We start from the raw sequence: 19,851 nt of genomic DNA, 5'->3' as shown, positions 1-19,851 counted from the left end.
GAGAATGCTGTTTCTTCTCTGCTTTGCCTCTTGGCCCTAGGATTTGGAGGAAGGAATGCCCAAGGGCCACTGGGCCTTGGGAGCCTCTTTCCAATGACTCCTCATTGTAGCAGGCTTTTGTGCTGCCCTGATATCCTGCATTGCAGCTGTGGATGAATTCTGCGGGTAAGGGGTTTCTATAGCTTCCTTTATGTGTGGGATCTGCCAGTTCCTGCTACAGGGTCTCTCACCTGTTTCTCTCTCCTCATTGGTGCTCTGTTATGTGCTCAGGCAGCAGGTCTCAACCTTGGCTGTACATTATAATCATCTGGAGAATTTTATCAAATCCTGATGCCTAGGCCACACCCCACACCTATTAAATCAGAGTCCCTAGAGTGGGATACAGGCATAAGCAGCTTTAGAGCTACTAGGTGATTCGAACATGTAACAAAGGCTCTAGAAGCTGCTCCCTTTAAATCAACTGTTAGTTTTGCTATACACTGGAATCACCCAGGAAGCTTTCAAAAACGCCCTATTGGGGGAGGATTAAAGATGGCGTGAGAGTAGAGACAGAGGCTTCCTCCTAAAACCATATACAATTAGAAAATATATTTGGTGTAACTAATCCTGAAAGAGCAACAGGAAAGAGGATGGTGCCAGACTGCATACACCTGGAGAAAAGAGCAGATGTCACAGAACAGGGTAACATACCAAAGCTGTGGCCGGGCGGGACCAAACCTCTTCCCCCACCCCACCTCACCAGTGGGAGGAAGAGACATGGAACAGGGAGAGAGTGGAAGGCCTGGGACTGCTGAATACCTAGCTCCAGAGATCTGCTCTGGGAGCACAAACCTACATTTCATGATGCTTTCATGATACTTGCATGACTTCTGGATTGGAAAGCTAATACAGGCAGAATTCCTGGAGAGACTGAGATTCCAGCCACTTGTGGAAAGCAGGGATCCATATCCAGCTGCTCTGGGACAAAAGCTTATACCTGTGTGCTCGGCCCACTGGTTCAGGCAATAGAGACAGGCATAGCAGCTGGGAAGCAGGAAACAGCTCTTTCCTCCCACCAGGCACCAATACCACTCCCCTGTGACCCCCGACACTGCTTCAGGGGCCGAGCAGCTCCAGAGATTAGAGCTTCTGGACACTAGAGGACGCCATATGCAAATATGAAATGACAAAGGAACCTGGTCCAGAGTAAAATTAATATAACTCCGGAGAAAGATTTAAATGACATGGACCTTATGACTCTTCCTGAAAGGGAGTTCAAAATAAAAATCATTAACATGCTAATGGAGGTACAGAAAGATATCCAAGAACTCAGGAATGAATTCAGGTCAGAGATCCAATCGTTGAAGAGCACAATGGAGGGTATTAAAAGCAGGTTTGATATGGTGGGGGAGACGATAACAAATACAAACTAGAGAAGAGGAATACGAAGAAGCTGAGGCACAGAGAGGAAAAAGGATCTCTAAGAATGAAAGAATATTGAGAGAACTGTGTGAACAATCCAAACTGGAACAATATTCGCATTATAGGCATACGAGAAGAAGAAGAGTGAGAAAAAGGGATAGAAAGTGTCTTTGAGGACGTAGTTGCTGAAAACTTTCCCAATCTGGGGAAGGAGATGATCTCTCAGGCCATGGAAAGGCACAGATCTCCCAACACAAGGAATGCAAGGAAGGCAACACCAAGACACATAGGCATAAAATTGGCAAAGATCAAGGATAAGGACAGACTATTAAAAATAGCCAGAGAGAGAACTAAGATCACATACAAAGCAAAGCCCATCAGGCTAACATCAGACTTCTCAGCAGAAACCTTACAGGCCAGAAGGGACTGGCATGATGTATTTAATGCAATGAAGCAGAAGGGCCTGGAACCAAGTTACTTTATCCAGCAAGATTATCATTTAAATTTGAAGGAGGGATTAAACATTTTCCAGATAAGCAAAAGCTGAGAGAATTTACCTCCCACAAACTATCTCTACAGTCTATTCTTGAGGGACTGCTGTGGTTAGAATTGTTCCTAAGGTTGAATAGATGTCACCAGAGATAATAAAACCACAGTAAAGAAAGTAGAACAGCTAATTACTAAGCAAACGCGAAATTAAATTACCTATGCCCAAGTCAATCAAGGGATAGAAAGAGTACAGAATATGATACCTATTATATAAAGAATGGAGGAGGAAGAAAAAGGGGGAGAAAAAAAAAAGAACCTTTGATTGTGTTTGTCATAGCATATTAAGTGAGTTAAGTTAGACTCTTAGATAGTAAGGAAGTTAACCTTGAACCTTTGGTAATCAAATCCAAAGCTGACAATGGCAATAAGTACATACCTATCGATAATCACCCTAAATGTAAATGGACTGAATGCACCAATCAAAAGACATAGAGTCACTGAATGGATAAAAAAACAAGACCCATCTATATGCTGCCTACAAGACACTCACTTTAAACCCAAAGACATATACAGACTAAAAGTGAAGGGATGGAAAAAGATATTTCATGCAACTAATTGGGAGAAAAAAGCAGGAGTTACAGTACTTGTATCAGACTTCAAAACAGAGAAAGTCACAAGAGACAAAGAAGGACATAACATAATGATAAAAGGGTCAATCCGACAAGAAGATATTACCATTATAAATATCTATGCTCCCAACACAGGAGTACCCACATATGTGAAACAAATGCTAACATAATTAAAAGGGGAAATAGAATGCAATGCATTCATTCTAGGAGACTTCAACACTCCACTCACTCTGAAGGACAGATCAACCAGACAGAAGATAAGTAAGGAGACAGAGGCACTGAACAACAAAATAGAACAAATGGACCTACCAGACATCTACAGAACGCTACACCCAAAGGCAACAGAATACACATTCTTCCCAAGTGCACATGGAACATTTTCAAGAATACTAGGCCACAAAAAGAGCCTCAGTAAATTCAAAAAAATTAAAATTGTACCAACCAGTTTCTCAAATCACAAAGGTATGAAACTAGAAATAAATTACACAAAGAAAATGAAAAATCCCACAAACACATGGAGGCTTCACAACATGCTCCTAAATAACCAATGGATCAATGACCAAATAAAAACAGAGGTCAAGCAATATATGGAGACAAATGACAACAATAATTCAACACCACAAAATCTGTGGGACACAGTGAAGGCCTTGCTAAGAGGAAAGTATATTGCAATACAGGCCTACCTCAAGAAAGAAGAACAATCCCATACAAGCAGTCTAAACTGACAATGAAACTAGAAAAAGAACAACAAATGAGGCCCAAAGTCAGTAGAAGAAGGGACATAATAAGCATTAGGGCATAAATAAATAAAAGTGAGAAGAATAAAACAATAGAAAGAATCAATGAAAGCAAGAGCTGGTTTTTTTTTTTTTTTTGAGAGGGCATCTCAAGAGCTGGTTCTTTGAGAAAATAAACAAAAGAGATAAACCCCTAGCCAGACTTATCAAGAAAAAAGAGAGCCTATACACATAAACAATCATAAATGAGAAAGGAAAAATCACTATGGACACCATAGAAATACAAAGAATAATTAAAGAATACTATGAAAAATTATATGCTAACAAACTGGATAACCTAGAAGAAATGGACAACTTTCTAGAAAAATACAACCTTCCAAGGCTGACCGAGGAAGAAACAGAAAATCTGAACAGATCAATTACCAGCAACGAAATTGAACTGGTAATCAAAAATCTACCTAACACCAAAACTCCTGGACCAGATGGCTTCACTGCTGAATTTTATCAAACATTTAGTGAAGACCTAATACCCATTCTCCTTAAAGTTTTCCAAAAAATAGAAGAGGAGGGAATACTTCCAAACTCATTCTATGAGGCTAGCATCACAGCCCAATATCCCTGATGAACATAGATGCAAAAATACTCAACAAAATATTAGCAAACTGAATTCAAAAATACATCAAAAAGATCATCCATCATGATCAAGTAAGGTTTATTCAAGGTATGTAAAGATGGTACAACACTGGAAAATCCATCAACATCATCCATCACATCAACAAAAAGAAGGTCAAAAACTACGTGATCATCTCCATAGATGCTGAAAAAGCATTTGAGAAAATTCAACATCCATTCATGATAAAAACTCTCAGTAAAGAGGGTTTAGAGGACAAGTACTTCAACATAATAAAGGCCATATATGACAAACCCACAGCCAACATTATACTTAAAAGCAAGAAGCTGAAAGCTTTCCCTTTAAGACTGGGAACAAGACAAGGATGCCTACTCTCCCCACTTCTATTCAACATAATACTGGAGGTCCTAGCCATGGAAATCAGATAACACAAAAAAGTAAAAGGCATCCAGATTGGCAAGGAATAAGTTAAACTGTCCCTGTTTGCAGATGACATCATATTTTATATAAAAACCCTAAAGACTCCACTCCAAACTACTAGAACTAATATCAGAATTCAGCAAAGTTGGAGGATACAAATTTAATATACAGAAATCTGTGGCATTCCTATACACTAACAATGAACTAGCAGAGAGAGAAATTAGGAAAATTCCATTCACAATTGCATCAAAAAGAATAAAATACATAGGAATAAACCTAACCAAGGAAGTGAAAGACCTATACTCTAAAAACTACAAGACACTCATGAGAGAAATTAGAGAAGATACCAATAAATGGAAATACATCCCATGCTCATGGACAGGAAGAATGAATATTGTCAAAATAGCCATCATGCCTTAAGCAATCTATAGATTCAATGCAATTCCTATCAAAATACCAACAGCATTCTTCAGCGAACTAGAGAAAATCATCCTAAACTTCATATGGAACCACAAAAGACCTTGAATAGCCAAAGCAATCCTGAGAAGGAAGAATAAAGTAGGGGGAATTATGCTCCCCAACTTCAAGATCTACTACAAAGCCACAGTAATCAAGACAATTTGGTACTGGCACAAGAACAGACCCATAGACCAATGAAACAGACTAGAGATCCCTGATATAAATCCAACCATATATGGTCAGTTAATACATAAAAAAGGAGTCATGGACATACAATGAGGAAATGACAGCCTCTTCAACAGCTGGTGTTGGCAAAACTGGACAGCTATATGCTAGAGAATGAAACTGGATTATTGTTTAACCCTATACACAAAAGCAAATGCAAAATGGATTAAAGACTTGAATGTAAGTCATGAAACCATAAAACTCTTAGAAGACAACATAGGCAAACATCTCCTGAATATAAGCATGAGCACCTTCTTCCGGAACACATCTCCTCAAGAAAGGGATACAAAAGCAAAAATGAACTCATGGGACTACATCAAACTAAAAAGTTTTTGTATGGCAAAGGACATCATCAATAAAACAAAAAGGCATCCTACAGTATGGGAGAATATATTTGTAAATGACATATCCCACAAGGGGTTAACATCTAAAATATATAAAGAACTTACACACCTCAACACCCAAAAAGCAAATAACCTGATTAACAAATGGGCAGAGGATATGAAGAGATAGTTCTCCAAAGAAATTCAGGTGGCCAACAGACACATGAGAAGATGCTCCACATCACTAATCATCAGGGAAATGCAAATTAAAACCACAATGAGGTATCACCTCACACCACCAGTAAGGATGGCCAGCACTGAAAAGACTAAGAACAACAAATGCTGGTGAGGATGTGGAGAAAGGGGAACCCAACTATACTGCTGGTGAGAATGTAAGCTAGTTCAAGTATTGTAGAAAGCAATGTGGAGGTTCATCAAAAAACTAAAAATAGAAATATCATTTGACCCCAGAATCCCACTCCTTCTAATATACCCAAAGAATACAACTTCTCAGATTCAAAAAGACATATGCATCCCTATGTTTATCGCAGCACTTTTTACAATGGCCAAGATATGGAAGCAACCTAAGTGTCCATTTGTAGATGAATGGATAAAGAAGATGTGGTACATATATACAATGGAATACTATTCAGCCATAAGAAAGAAAGAAATCCTACCATTTGCAACAACATGGATGGAGCTGGAGGACATTATGCTCAGTGAAATAAGCCAGGCAGAGAAAGACAAGTGCCAAATGATTTCCCTCATTTGTGGAGTATAACAATGAAGCAAAACTGAGGGAACAAAATAGCAGCAGATTTGCAGACTCCAAGAGTAAACTAGTGGTTACCAAAGGGAAGGGGTGTGGGAGGGTGGGTGGGGAGGGAGGGAGAAGGGGACTGAGAGGTATTATGTTTAGTGATGTGGGGGATCATGGGGAGAACACTGTATCACAGAGAAGGTACATAGTGGATCTCTGGCAACTTGCTGCACTGATGAACAGTGACTGCATTGGGGTGTGGGTGGGGACTTGATGATGTGAGTGATTGTAGTAACCACATTGTTTTATCATGTGAAACCTTCATAAGAGTGTATATCAATCATACCTTAATAAGAAATTTTTTTAAAAAGGCCCTGTTGCCTGAGCCCTAGCTCCAGAGATTATGATGTAATTAGTCTGGAGGGTGGTCTGGGCATCAGGATTTTTAAAAAGTGCCCTGATAATGCCAACACAGCCAAGGATGAGAACCACAGATTCCACATCCAGGTGGTAAGGTGCTCATAGGGAATGGGGCTGGTTCTTCTCTTCTCAGCAGAGAAAGGGGTGGGAGCCTGTTTTGAGTGTGATTGTAAAAAGTCATGGCCAGAACACAAATATCTGTGTTGCTTTTGCTCTAAAGTTGAAATAATCATGAATGTTAATTCAAGAATAGATCAGATTGCCTGCTTTTAGGAAAGGTTTTCAACCAAGCAGTTGAAATTTCCTTTTTCTAAAACATTTTGCATGTGTTTTGATTTTTTTCCCCATTGACTATTTTTTTTCAATTTTGTTATCATTAATCTACAATTACATGAAGAACATTATGGTTACTAGGTTCTTCCCTACCCCAAGTCCCCCCCCCCCCACAAACCCCATCATAGTCACTGTCCATCAGCAAAGTAAGATGCTGTAGAATCACTACTTGTCTTCTCTGTATTGGCAGCCCTCCCCTTTGCCCCACCCCCCACATTATACATGCTAATCATAATATCCCCTTTCTTCTTCCCCGCCTTTATTCCTCCCCACCCTCCCATTCTCCTCAGTCTCTTTCCCTTTGGTAACTGTTAGTCCATTCTTGGGTTCTGTGATTCTGCTGCTGTTTGGTTACTTCAGTTTTTCCTTTGTTCTTATACTCCACAGATGAGTGAAATCATTTGGTACTTGTCTTTCTCTGCCTGGCTTATTTCACTGAGCATAATACCCTCTAGCTCCATCCATGTTGTTGCAAATTGTAGGATTTGTTTTCTTCTTATGGCTGAATAATATTCCATTGTGTATATGTACCACCTCTTCTTTATCCATTCATCTACTGATGGACACTTAGCTTGTTTCCATTTCTTGGCTATTGTAAATAGTGCTGTGATAAACATAGGGGTGCATCTGTCTTTTTTCAATCTGGAGTGCTGCATCCTTAGGGTAAATTCCTAGAAGTGGAATTCCTGGGTCAAATGGTAAGTCTATTTTCAGCATTTTGAGGAACCTCCATACTGCTTTCCACAATGGTTTAACTAATCTACATTCCCACCAGAAGTGTAGGAGAGTTCCCCTTTCTCCAAAACCTCACTAACATTTGTTGTTGTTTGTCTTTTGGATGGTAGCCATCCTTACTGGTGTGAGGTGATATCTCATTGTGGTTTTAATTTGCATTTCTCTGATGACTAGCGATGTGGAGCATCTTTTCATGTGTCTGTTGGCCATCTGAATTTCTTCTTTGGAGAACTTTCTGTTCAGCTCCTCTGCCCATTTTTTAATTGGATTATTTGCTTTTTGTTTCTTGAGGTGTGTGAGCTCTTTATATATTTTGGATGTCAACCCTTTGTCGGATCTGTCATTTATGAATATATTCTCCCATACTGTAGGGTACCTTTTTGTTCTACTGATGGTGTCCTTTGCTGTACAGAAGCTTTTCAGCTTGATGTAGTCCCACTTGTTCATTTTTGCTTTTGTTTTCCTTGCCCAGGGAGATATGTTCATGAAGAAGTCACTAATGTTTATGTCCAAGAGACTTTTGCCTATGTTTTTTTCTAAGAGTTTTATGGTTTCATGACTTACCTTCAGGTCTTTGATCCATTTTGGATTTACCTTTGTGTATGAGGTTAGACAGTGATCCAGTTTCATTCTCTTAAATGTAGCTGTCCAGTTTTGCCAGCACCATCTGTTGAAGAGACTGTCATTTCCCCATTGTATGTCCATGGCTCCTATATCGAATATTAATTGACCATATATGTTTGGGTTAATGTCTGGAGTCTCTAATCTGTTCCACTGGTCTGTGGCTCTGTTCTTGTGCCAGTACCAAATTGTCTTGATTACTGTGGCTTTGTAGTAGAGCTTGAAGTTGGGGAGTGAGATCCCCCCAACTTTATTCTTCTTTCTCAGGATTGCTTTGGCTATTCAGGGTCTTTAGTGTTTCCATATGAATTTTTGAACTATTTGTTCCAGTTCGTTGAAGAATGTTGTTGGTAATTTGATAAGGATTGCATCAAATCTGTATATTGCTTTGGGCAGGATGGCCATTTTGATGACATTAATTCTTCCCAACCAGGAGCATGGGATGAGTTTCCATTTGTTAGTGACCTCTTTAATTTCTCTTAAGAGTGTCTTATAGTTTTCAGGGTATAGGTCTTTCACTTCCTTGGTTAGGTTTATTCCTCGGTATTTTATTCTTTTTGATGCAGTTGTGAATGGAATTGTTTTCCTGATTTCTCTTTCTATTGGTTCATTGTTAGTGTATAGGAAAGCCACAGATTTCTGTGTGTTAATTTTGTATCCTACAACACTTCTGTATTCCTATATCAGTTCTAGTAGTTTTGGAGTAGAATCTTTAGGGTTTTTTATGTACAATATCATATCATCTGCAAACAATGACAGTTTGACTTCTTCCTTACCAATCTGAATTCCTTGTATTTCTTTGTTTTGTCTGATTGCCGTGGCTAGGACCTCCAGTACTATGTTAAATAACAGGGGGAGAGTGGGCATCCCTGTCTGGTTCCCGATCTCAGAGGAAATGCTTTCAGCTTCTCGCTGTTCAGTATAATTCTGGCTGTGGGTTTATCATATATGGCCTTTATTATGTTGAGGTACGTGCCCTCTATTCCCATTTTGATAAGAGTTTTTATCATGAATGGATGTTGAATTTTGTCAAATGCTTTTTCAGCATCTATGGAGATGACCATGTGGATTTTGTCTTTCTTTTTGTTGATGTGGTGGATGATGTTGATGGATTTTCGAATGTTGTACCATCCTTGCATCCCTGGGATGAATCCCACTTGGTCATGGTGTATGATCCTTTTGATATACTGTTGAATTCTGTTTGCTAATATTTTATTGAGTATTTTTGCATCTACATTCATCAGGGATATTGGTCTGTAATTTTCTTTTTTGGTGGGGTCTTTGCCTGGTTTTGGTATTAGGGTGATGTTGGCTTCATAGAATGAGTTTGGGAGTATTCCCTCTTCTTCTATTTTGTGGAACACTTTAAGGAGAATGGGTATTATGTCTTCTCTGTGTGTCTGATAAAATTCCGAGGTAAATCCGTCCGGCCCCGGGGTTTTGTTCTTGGGTAGTTTTTTGGCTTGTTGGCATATAGGTTTTCATAGTAGTCTTTAATAATTCTTTGTATTTCTGTGGAGTCTGTCGTGATTTTTCCATTCCCATTTCTGATTATGTTGATTTGTGTTGATTCTCTTTTTCTCTTAATAAGTTGGGCTAGAGGCTTATCTATTTTGTTTGTTTTCTCAAAGAACCAGCTCTTGGTTTCATTGATTTTTGCTATTGTTTTATTCTTCTCAATTTTGTTTATTTCTTCTCTGATCTTTATTATGTCCCTCCTTCTGCTGACTTTAGGCCTCATTTGTTCTTCTTTTTCCAGTTTTGATAATTGAGCTGTTAGACTATTCATTTGGGATTGTTCTTCCTTCTTCAAGTGTGCCTGGATTGCTATATACTTTCCTCTTAAGACTGCTTTCGCTGTGTCCCACAGAAGTTGGGGCTTAGTGTTGTTGTTGTCATTTGTTTCTATATATTCCTTGATCTCTATTTTGATTTGTTCATTGATCCATTGAGTATTTAGTAGCATGTTGTTAAGCCTCCATGTGTTTGTGAGCCTTTTTGTTTTCTTTGTAGAATTTATTTCTACTTTTATACCTTTGTGGTCTGAAAAATTGGTTTGTAGAATTTCAATATTTTGGAATTTACTGAGGCTCTTTTTGTGAGCTAGTATGTGGTCTATTCTGGAGAATGTTCCATGTGCACTTGAGAAGAATGTATATCCTGTTGCTTTTGGATGTAGAGTTCTGTAGATGTCTATTAGGTCCATCTGCTCTACTGTGTTGTTCAGTGCTTCCGTGTCCTTACTTATTTTCTGCCCGGTGGATCTATCCTTTGGGGTGAGTGGTGTGTTGAAGTCTCCTACAATGAATGCATTGCAGTCTATTTCCCTCTTTAGTTCTGTTAGTATTTGCTTCAGATATGCTGGTGCTCCTGTATTGGGTGCATATATATTTAGAATGGTTATATCCTCTTTTGGACCGAGCCCTTTATCATTATGTAGTATCCTTCTTTATCTCTTGTTACTTTCTTTGTTTTGAAGTCTATTTTGTCTGATATTAGTACTGCAACCCCTGCTTTCTTCTCACTGTTGTTTGCCTGAAATATGCTTTTCCATCCCTTGACTTTTAGTCTATGCTTATCTTTGGGTTTAAGGTGAGTTTCTTGTAAGCAGCATATAGATGGGTCTTGCTTTTTTATCCATTCTATTACTCTATGTCTTTTGATTGGTGCATTAAGTCCATTTACATTTAGGGTGACCATTGAGAGATATGTACTTATTGCCATTGCAGGCTTTAGGTTCGTGGTTACCAAATGTTCAAGGTTAGCTTCTTTAGTATCTTACTGCCTAACTTAGCTTGCTTATTGAGCTGTTATATACACTGTCTGGAGATTCTTTTTTTCTCTCCCTTCTTATTCCTCCTCCTCCATTCTTCATAGGTTGTGTGTTTTGTTCTGTGCTCTTTTTATGGGTGCTCCATCTAGATCAGTCCCTGTAGGATGCCCTGTAGAGGTGGTTTGTGGGAAGCAAATTCCCTCAGCTTTTGCTTGTCTGGTAATTGTTTTCATCCTGCCATCATATTTAAATGATAGTCGTGCTGGATACAGTATCCTTGGTTCAAGGCCCTTCTGTTTCATTGCATTAAGTATATCATGCCATTCTCTTCTGGCCTGTAGGGTTTCTGTTGAGAAGTCTGATGTTAGCCTGATGGGTTTTCCTTTATAGGTGACCTTTTTCTCTCTAGCTGCCTTTAAAACTCTTTCCTTGTCCTTGATCCTTGCCATTTTAATTACTATGTGTCTTGGTGTTGTTCTCCTTGGATCCTTTCTGTTGGGGTTTCTGTGTAATTCCATGGTCTGTTCGATTATTTCCTCCCCCAGTTTGGGGAAGTTTTCAGCAATTATTTCTTCAAAGAGACTTTCTATCCCTTTTCCTCTTTCTTCTTCTTCTGGTATCCCTATAATATGAATATTATTCCTTTTGGCTTGGTCACATAGTTCTCTTAGTGTTGTTTCATTCTTGGAGATCCTTTTATCTCTATGTCAGCTTCTATACGTTCCTGTTCTCTGGCTTCTATTCCTTCAATGGCCTCTTGCATCTTATCCATTCTGCTTATAAACCCTTTCAGGGATTGTTTCACTTCTGTGATCTCCTTCCTGACATCTGTGATCTCCTTCCGGACTTCATCCCACTGCTCTTGCATTTTTCTCTGCATCTCATCCCATTGCTCTTGCATTTTTCTCTGCATCTCTGTCAGCATGTTCATGATTTTTATTTTGAATTCTTTTTCAGGAGGACTGGTTAGGTCTGTCTCCTTCTCAGTTGTTGTCTCTGTGATCTTTGTCTGCCTGTAGTTTTGTCTTTTCATGGTGATAGAGATAGTGTGCAGAGCTGGTACAAGTGACCGCTGGAAGAGCTTCCCTTCTTGTTGATTTGTGGCCTTCCTCACCCCCTTCACAAGGCGCTGGGTTCTTGCAGGTGTGGATGTGGTCTGGATGTTGTCCTGTGTCCTGTGGTCTCTATTTTAGGAAGATTTTTCTTTGTTATATTTTCATAGCTCTATGTGTTTTTGGGAGGAGATTTCCACTGCTCTACTCACGCCACCATCTTGGCTCTGCCCCGATTTAATTATTTTTGTACAGCTTTGCTTTCATTTTAAGGAGGCTTGGGCGGTGGAGGGAGGTAAATGTATGTGACTAGTCTGCCGTTTGGAGCACTACTACTACAGACACGTTATTTAGATGTTAAAGGAAAGGGGGACCCCAGAGACAGAAGGACTTGGAGGTCCTTAACCTACATCATGGGGAAATTGTGGTTCTCACTGTGGTCCCTTGTGCCTGAAGAAGTAACGTCAGGTGTCTTCCATGTGCTCTGCTTTTAAGCAAGCTGTGGCATCACTTTTCTAGTGAATAGACATGTTTGAGACTATTCCAATAGCTTCTAGATTGTTTCCATTAGGCCCATGCTATTCAGAGTATTAATTGAAGGATGGAAATAATAAGGGCAGCTCACTGTATGAACTCTAAGTGTCCAGTACTTCAGGAATGTACCTGATACTGGTCAGTGGACACATCTTACAAATCTTACATTCTTGCGCACTTGTCCTTGGCACATGGGATGCATCCTAAACTTAAAAATGAAGTTACTTATCTGAGTACAAAAGAATGAAAACCAACCTATGATGGTAGTGACCAGGCATTGTGTACATTGAAGCCTTCCAAGGGGAAGGTGCAAATGCCCCATTCTCTGGTAAGTCCTGGTTATGATCAGGAGGAATTAAAGATTCCCTATAGGATGAAGAGAACAGAAGGGACTTGACTTGGCATCTCCTTTCCAGGGTGGGGCCCTACAAAGCGGCAAGACTCTAGAGTCCTCCTTCCCTTGACATGATGCAAGATCAGAAGAAATATCCACGAGGAGACAGACGTACATGGACCTAAGACAGCTCCTTGGAATGATTACTCCCCTCTGGTGGCAGCAGGGACCTGCATGGATCAATCAAGGAAACCAGAGGAAAAGTGTGCATCTCAACAAATTCTAGAGTGAATAAATGATGCTAACCCTGGGCTGGATACCTCCTGGGATATACCCCCAAGTATGTGGACTGGGGCAGTGATGGGAAAGACTGGAATTGACCAATACTTGGTTTCCTCTACTGGTCTCCTTTGAAGGTGGGTTGGGCATGCTTGTGTTTTAGGGAATCATATCTGCTGGGATTTTCTCTTGTTGGTCTCCAGAAGCACGGTTCATGCAGGCAGATGAGCACTGAGGATAATGCTCTCTCAAGTTGGAATTCCCTTGGTGTGGACATTTGTTGCATAGCAGAGTGGGAATCGGTCATTGCATACTCCAGCACTGTTTGTCTCTATCTCTGCTGGTCTTCCAGATATCTGAAGGCTGGGACTGTGCTCACCCCATGCATCCTGAGGTGCTCTACCTCTGCCCCATCCAGAGGAGCCCTGCCAGCTTGTCCCTATTGGAGCTGATGTTCCATAGGGAGAGCCCTGACCCACCCTTCTGTCCCACTCTGGCTTGGGCCCTTAGCTCACCCATGTAGAAGCAAATGGGAGCAGAAGTTACAGGAGTCTCTACCCCTCATATGTGTCCCTTCGCCATTAGACAGTGTATTCCACCCCCTGCACCTGGTGTCTAAGCAAATCTGTGGCCTAAGCAAATTGTCCTCCCGCAAATCCATGGCCACCTCCCACCTTGGGCAGAGCCACAGACGGAGCTGTTTCTGTGTTGGCCGGGGATATGTGTTTTGTGTGCATATCTGCTGGGTGGTGACTTTGTGGCCCTGACATCTCCAGATGCTGCCTGGAGTGGATGTCCCATAGAAACACTGTTTCAGTTTCAGAGGTGGCAAAATTGGAGGGTCCTGTTTGTCCTGTTTGTACCATGGCCCTGCCTGGAAGGGGATAGTGAGGGATTAAACAGTGTTGTAAAATTTTCCTATGTTACCAATAGTTACAACTCTTTCCTGTAAATGGTAAGGTCCAATCAAACATATGTGGTGTATCAATGAGCTTGGTATTATTTCAGTGTAGCTGTATGACTCATCATGGGATTAGTTTCCTAGGGTGGCCATAACAAACTATCATAAACTTGGTGGCCTCAAACAACATGTCTGTATTGTCTCACAGCTTTGCAGACCAGGTGTCCAAAATCAGTCTGGGTTGGTTCCTTCTTGGAGGCTAAGGACAATCTGTTCCATGCCTCTCCCTGTGGCAATCCTTGGCATTCCTTGGCTTTGGCAGTGTACCAATCTCTGTGTGGCTGTGTCCAAATTGTCCTTTTTTTGTAAGGAGTGCTGGTCACTGGATAAAGGCCTATGCCAATACAGTGTGATCCATCTTAACTTTTTATCTGTGAAGACTGTCTCCAAAGAAGGTCACATTCATGGGTAGCAGGGAACAGGACTTAAAGATATTTTTGGGGGTCAGGGGACACAATTCAATCCACAACAATTATCAAGGTAAATTAAAAGATAATTAGAATATTAAAATATAACAAATCTTGTTATTCTTTGAACAACAGTGTTGTGAAATTTTCCTGGGCATACCAATAGCCACATCTTTTTCAAATACAGAAAGGCTGGTTTACAGTAATCTTAAGTTTACAGTAGTACTTAGGTTACTGCAACATGAAAAAATACATGCTCTCACTTTTCTTAAACTCCTCATTAATACATGCAAGTAGAAAAAGAGTGATAAATACTAGTAGTCCTCTACAATAAATGGCAAAACAAATATACGGAAATCATATTCATACAACTGTGAAAAAATTAGTTTCTCTCTTTTAAAAAGATAACCAAAGCTTGTCTCTTACTTTATCTTATTTTAAGGTGAAACATTTCATGGAGGGAAGATATATTTAAGAATGAACTTCTACCTTCATAATTCTTTAATTTCTTTCTTTCTTTTTTAAACTGTGGATTCCCCAAAATAGAAATTAGTGCTTTATCACATAATTATTTCAGTTTTACACTGTTTTGTGCATATATTACACTAAGAGTGAGAGGGACTTTTAATTCAACCCTGTAAAACCTCCCTGCTTCATTCTGATCTGTTTAAAACAACCTGCTCAGTTCAGTGTTTCCTGCTCTGATTTCCTGCAGCTTTGAAGGAAATGAGGTTACCATGGAGTAGGAAAAAAGGTATGTTTGCAGGTGAAAGGCAATACTTTTAAAAACATTTCAGGAAACTAAAGGAATTTCAGGCCTGTTTAGCTTGTGAATATGCATGCATAATGAACAATTGCAACTGAGACTAATGGGAGATTTCACATAATTTTCCAACGCTTCGAAATAAGGCCAAGAGAGGGTTAGGGTTAGGATAAAGGTCAGCTTGTCCTTTCAATGTCATACTGCAACATTGTTCAATAAGTCCACTCAAAGATTGTTGAGTGATTGGGGTGGTGGTGGGGTTATGCCATTGTCTGACTCACTATTATTAATTGTAGCTCGGAATGTTAACTTGCAGGGCTTATCTGAGAGAGGCAGATAATTTCCATCAGACAAAAAAGATCACATAACCATAGTTCATGGTATGTTTGCCCTGGAGTTCACTAAATGGTCTGTTACCCAGCTCTCTTCTTTCCACAGTCCTTATGTGTATGTGTAAATCCCTAGAGCCTCCAAGTACCCTTTGAACAAGCTCTGCCCTCTTATTGGGTCCCATGTTAGAGAACTAATAAATCCTAAGCCTTTATTTATCTCCTTGTTTTATTTTTGTATGAGAGTCATTTTGAAAAATGTTTTGAATATATACTTTGATGTATGTTTGGACTCTTTATGTGCATCCTTGGTTTGGTGGTTTGTCAAAGCACAAGTGGTGTATTTTCTTGTGCCAGGCCCTTGGAGGTCCTCGGAGGAGGCCTCAAACCAAATTCCCTTACTGCTTTGCTCTTATAAGTGGGAAGAATCGTATAAAATGTCAGAATAAAGTGCCTCATTTGTTTTCATCATGTGCTTATTTGCAAATGAGATTCTGTAATGATTGCTTTTTAAAAATAGCATTTGTGTAAGAAGGGAGGAGGTGAAATGAGTACCAACATCAAATAATTGAATCCAATGTCTAAGGTACTTGGAATGTGAAAGAGACATTTATAACCAATTTGTTTGATTTTGGGATTGGGAGTGTTAAGTGGGGAAGAAATCTGGGGAAAGAAGGGAAATTCAACCCTAAGGAAAGTCAAGGGTCCTTGGTGCTAACTATCCTGATTTTGGCATGTAGAGAGCTGTGATTAGATTACTTTCATGAGATGCACAAGGACCAATTTTCAGTCTTGCTCACATCAAGATGACTACACAGCACACCAGCACAGCAGGTGACTCTTGGTGCCAACCTGGCTGGCGAAATTACCCCAACCTCCTGTGCCCTGTGGGCTTGTGTCATCTGCTGCTCCACTTCCTGGCTTTGACCTTACCACTATCCAGCTGGGCCCCAACTTTCCATTTCAAAAATTATAGCCTGAATATGCTCCCAGTGGGACCTGTCCCCATGCTTACTACAAAAACTTGCTCTTACATAAACCACTCTTCTCCGTATTCTATTTTCTTCCTCCTTTTGCTAAATGCAATGACTTTCTTGGTTGAGCTTTTTTTTTATAGATTTGAAGGATAAATCCTCTTGCAAGTGAAGCAAAATCTTGTAGGGCTTGAGAAGGAAGAGTAGAGTCATATTCCCAATTCATTATAGAAAGAAGCTGTCTTCTTTAGTTTTATGGCCTGTTTAGTTTATGTGAGTAAAATTGCAATATTTCCAGAATCTCTCACCTGGCCTTAGTACATCTTCATATCAAAAGGTGTTTCCAAGGGGTGGAGAGAAGTAGTTCATCTCCATATCAGTAGGTGTTACAAGGACGAGTGAGGGTGTATCTGGACCAGAGAGGTTGGGTGGAGTACCTGCTTCTGCAGCTGGGTTGTGAGCACGGGCGAGCAGAAGTGGATGACTGCTTGTAAGAAATAAGTAGGTTTCTCCCACTTTATTTCTCCCTTTGACTGATTTTGGTTTCAAAGGGCCCTGGGATTTTTCCCCCCAGAGTTACATATGGCGTAGTCGGTAGGATCTCTGAACCCAAAATCAGTCTACAGGGGTGCAACCCTTGGGCAGACTGCCCCTAGTGATGGTGGGGAGATGCCCAGAACCACCCCTCTGTGGATGGTGGTGAGGCCCAGTGACTACAGTGGTAGAGAGCACAGCTTAACCCCGGAGCCCCCTATCTGTGGCACTTCCAGTTGGGGAGCCCTAGTGGCGAATTGTTCTAGGGTAAAGCACCTCCTAAAGGGGTGGTGCTTTCCCCATAATGGGGAAGGGTGGAAACACCTGAAGCTGTGGAATTATCCCTCCATGAGATGGAAACTGCTTAGAAGCCCTGAGTGGCCATCTAGCAGCTGGGATTGTGGGATGTTTGTCTCTTGAGATAGTGGAAAGGGTTATGAAGCAGAGAGAAACACTTTGACATCACTTGGAGGAGCTGGGTGATGACCTCTGGGATGCCCTTAAGAAAGAGAGACAGTTATTAAGAAGACACATCATGCTCCTGGAAGATATGTTAGCAACGAGGGAGGAGACATCAGGAGAATCCATGTTGCAGGAGGCCATGGGTGAGGGGGAGGAAAGACTGGTGCCTTCAGCCCCAGAGATGGTAGAGGAGATGTCAGGGGAGAATGAGGGGCCAAGGGCTGAACTGTTGTTGAGGCCACTACCCAAGGCACCAGCCTGTCCCACATTAAAGGCCTGCCCGGTTGTAATTAGGAAAATAAAAACACAACAACTGTGGGGGCCACGGGGGTAGGAGCAGCCCCTTCCCCAGGTTGTAGAGCACTCCGTACTCTGCCACTATACCCAGGATGAGCTGGTGGACATGATCATCCAGTTTCAGCAGAAGCTGTTGGAACCTCTGCCTACACAGCTTTTGCAACTTTGAGATATGGGGCTGGAAAACACTTTTATGTCAGGTTCTGAAATGGGTAGACTGGCATCCCTGATGACTCACCCTTCCTTCCAGCAACTGTTGCAAAGTGCCCGTCATACCTCATGGAATCACACCCTTCTGGATTGGCTGACAGCAGTATCAGGGCAGTTTGGCCTAATCAGGGTGATTTACCATACTTACCCACTAGCTGGAAAACTTACACAGAGCTCCAGCAGGTGTTACAGGAGCTGGGCATGAGAAATATAATCTATAATATGGCCCCCAAGGGCCCTGTTGAGGAGTTGTTCACTGTAGGAATGAGAAATCTGGTGCTCCATACAGCTCCCCCCATTTCTCTTTGGGTTCCTAGTGACTATTCTTGCCCCCGACATAGGGCAACCCATAAGTGAGGCTACTCATACTTTATCAGATCTGGGGGCGGTTGAAACAATAAGAGCATAGAAGGAATTATGGGCTATGACTGAAAGGAGAGGTGCAAAGGGCCCTGTGAAGGTCTTGAGGACCCAGATGTTGGTTGATTTGATAAAGGTCAGGGTAGTGAAAGAAAAACTTGATGGGAAGCCCAGTAGGATCTTGTTAGAACTGTGGCATCAATTAAAGCCAGAACAGCAGTTCCAGCTGCTGAGGTTCAGGACACGGAAGCCAGAGGCAAAGCTCCACGTCTGGCCTGTGTTCCTGCAAGACTTCTTGGGGGACAGTACTCAGGATCTGCCTGGGCCCTCATCCCCACAGGAAGGTGATTGGATGTCACAGTTTGACTGGGGGGAATCAAGGCCCCCAACTTGGGGGCCATGGTAGGCACCAGAGGCCACATGTAAAATTAGAAATTCATTGGTCCCTTGTAAATGTACAATGTGTCTTGGTGCTGGTGGACACAGGAACTGAATGTTCTCTCATTTATGGCAACCCTGAGCATTTTCCTGGGATCCCTGCTGTGATAGATGGCTATGGGGGTAAGGCAATTAGAATGAAGAAAAACTTGATGGGAATTTGGTGTTTACATGCTAAGAAGTATACCATGTACATTTCCCCCATCCCTGAATATATTTTGGGGGTAGATGTCCTGCAGGACCTGAGGTTAAGACCACTGCAGGTGGGTTCAGAGTGAGGAAACTTGCAGTAAAGGCAGTTCTGAGGGGACATGCTCAGCACCCGCCTACAGCTTTGCCTGTACCTCGGCGAGTGACAAATACTAAGCAGTATAAATTGCCTGGGGGGCACAAGGAGATAGAAACTCTACAGGAGTTGGATAAGGTGGGCATCATAAATCTCACTCATAATCCTTTTAATTCCCTCGCGCGGCCAGTGAAAAAGCTGGACAGCTCCTAGAGTATGACCATGGATTACAGGGAATTGAATAAGTCACAACTCTGTTGCATGCTTCTGTCTCCTCTATAGCAGTCCTTATGGTCACCCTCATTCATGAACTAGGGATGTATCATTACATTGTGGATCTTGCTAATGCTTTCTTCCCTATTGACATAGCACAGGAAAGCCAGGAACAGTTTGCCTTCACTTGGGAAGGCTGGCAATGGATATTCACTATCCTTCCACAGGGATATCTCCACAGTACCACCATCTGTCATGGACTTGTAGCCCAGGACTTGGCCACATGGAAGAAACCACAAATGGTGTGGTTGTGTCACTACATTGATGATATTATGCTCATATCTGATTCTTTTTCAGATTTAGAAGGGGCATTTCCTAGACTGCTGCAACATCTACAGGAGAAAGGATGGGCTGTGAACAGTACCAAGGTTCAGGGACCTGGTTTGTCTATAAAGTTCTTGG

General features: G+C 41.2%; 1 long non-coding RNA gene across 3 annotated transcripts in view; it reads left to right on the top strand.

Annotated features, from left to right (window-relative positions):
• Positions 1 to 15,834, top strand: part of LOC108400785 (uncharacterized) — a 29,843-nt gene extending 14,009 nt beyond the window's left edge. For all 3 annotated transcript variants that reach the window (XR_012131545.1, XR_012131543.1, XR_012131544.1), the window contains one exon: positions 12,959 to 15,834. This is a non-coding gene — a long non-coding RNA (uncharacterized lncRNA). The remainder of the gene's footprint in view (positions 1 to 12,958) is intronic.
• Positions 15,835 to 19,851: the final 4,017 nt, after the last annotated feature.

The sequence above is a fragment of the Manis javanica genome, chromosome 5, assembly GCF_040802235.1.
Source record: "Manis javanica isolate MJ-LG chromosome 5, MJ_LKY, whole genome shotgun sequence".
NCBI classification, from domain to species: Eukaryota; Metazoa; Chordata; class Mammalia; order Pholidota; family Manidae; genus Manis; species Manis javanica.
This window is presented reverse-complemented; position numbering and strand designations above follow the sequence as displayed.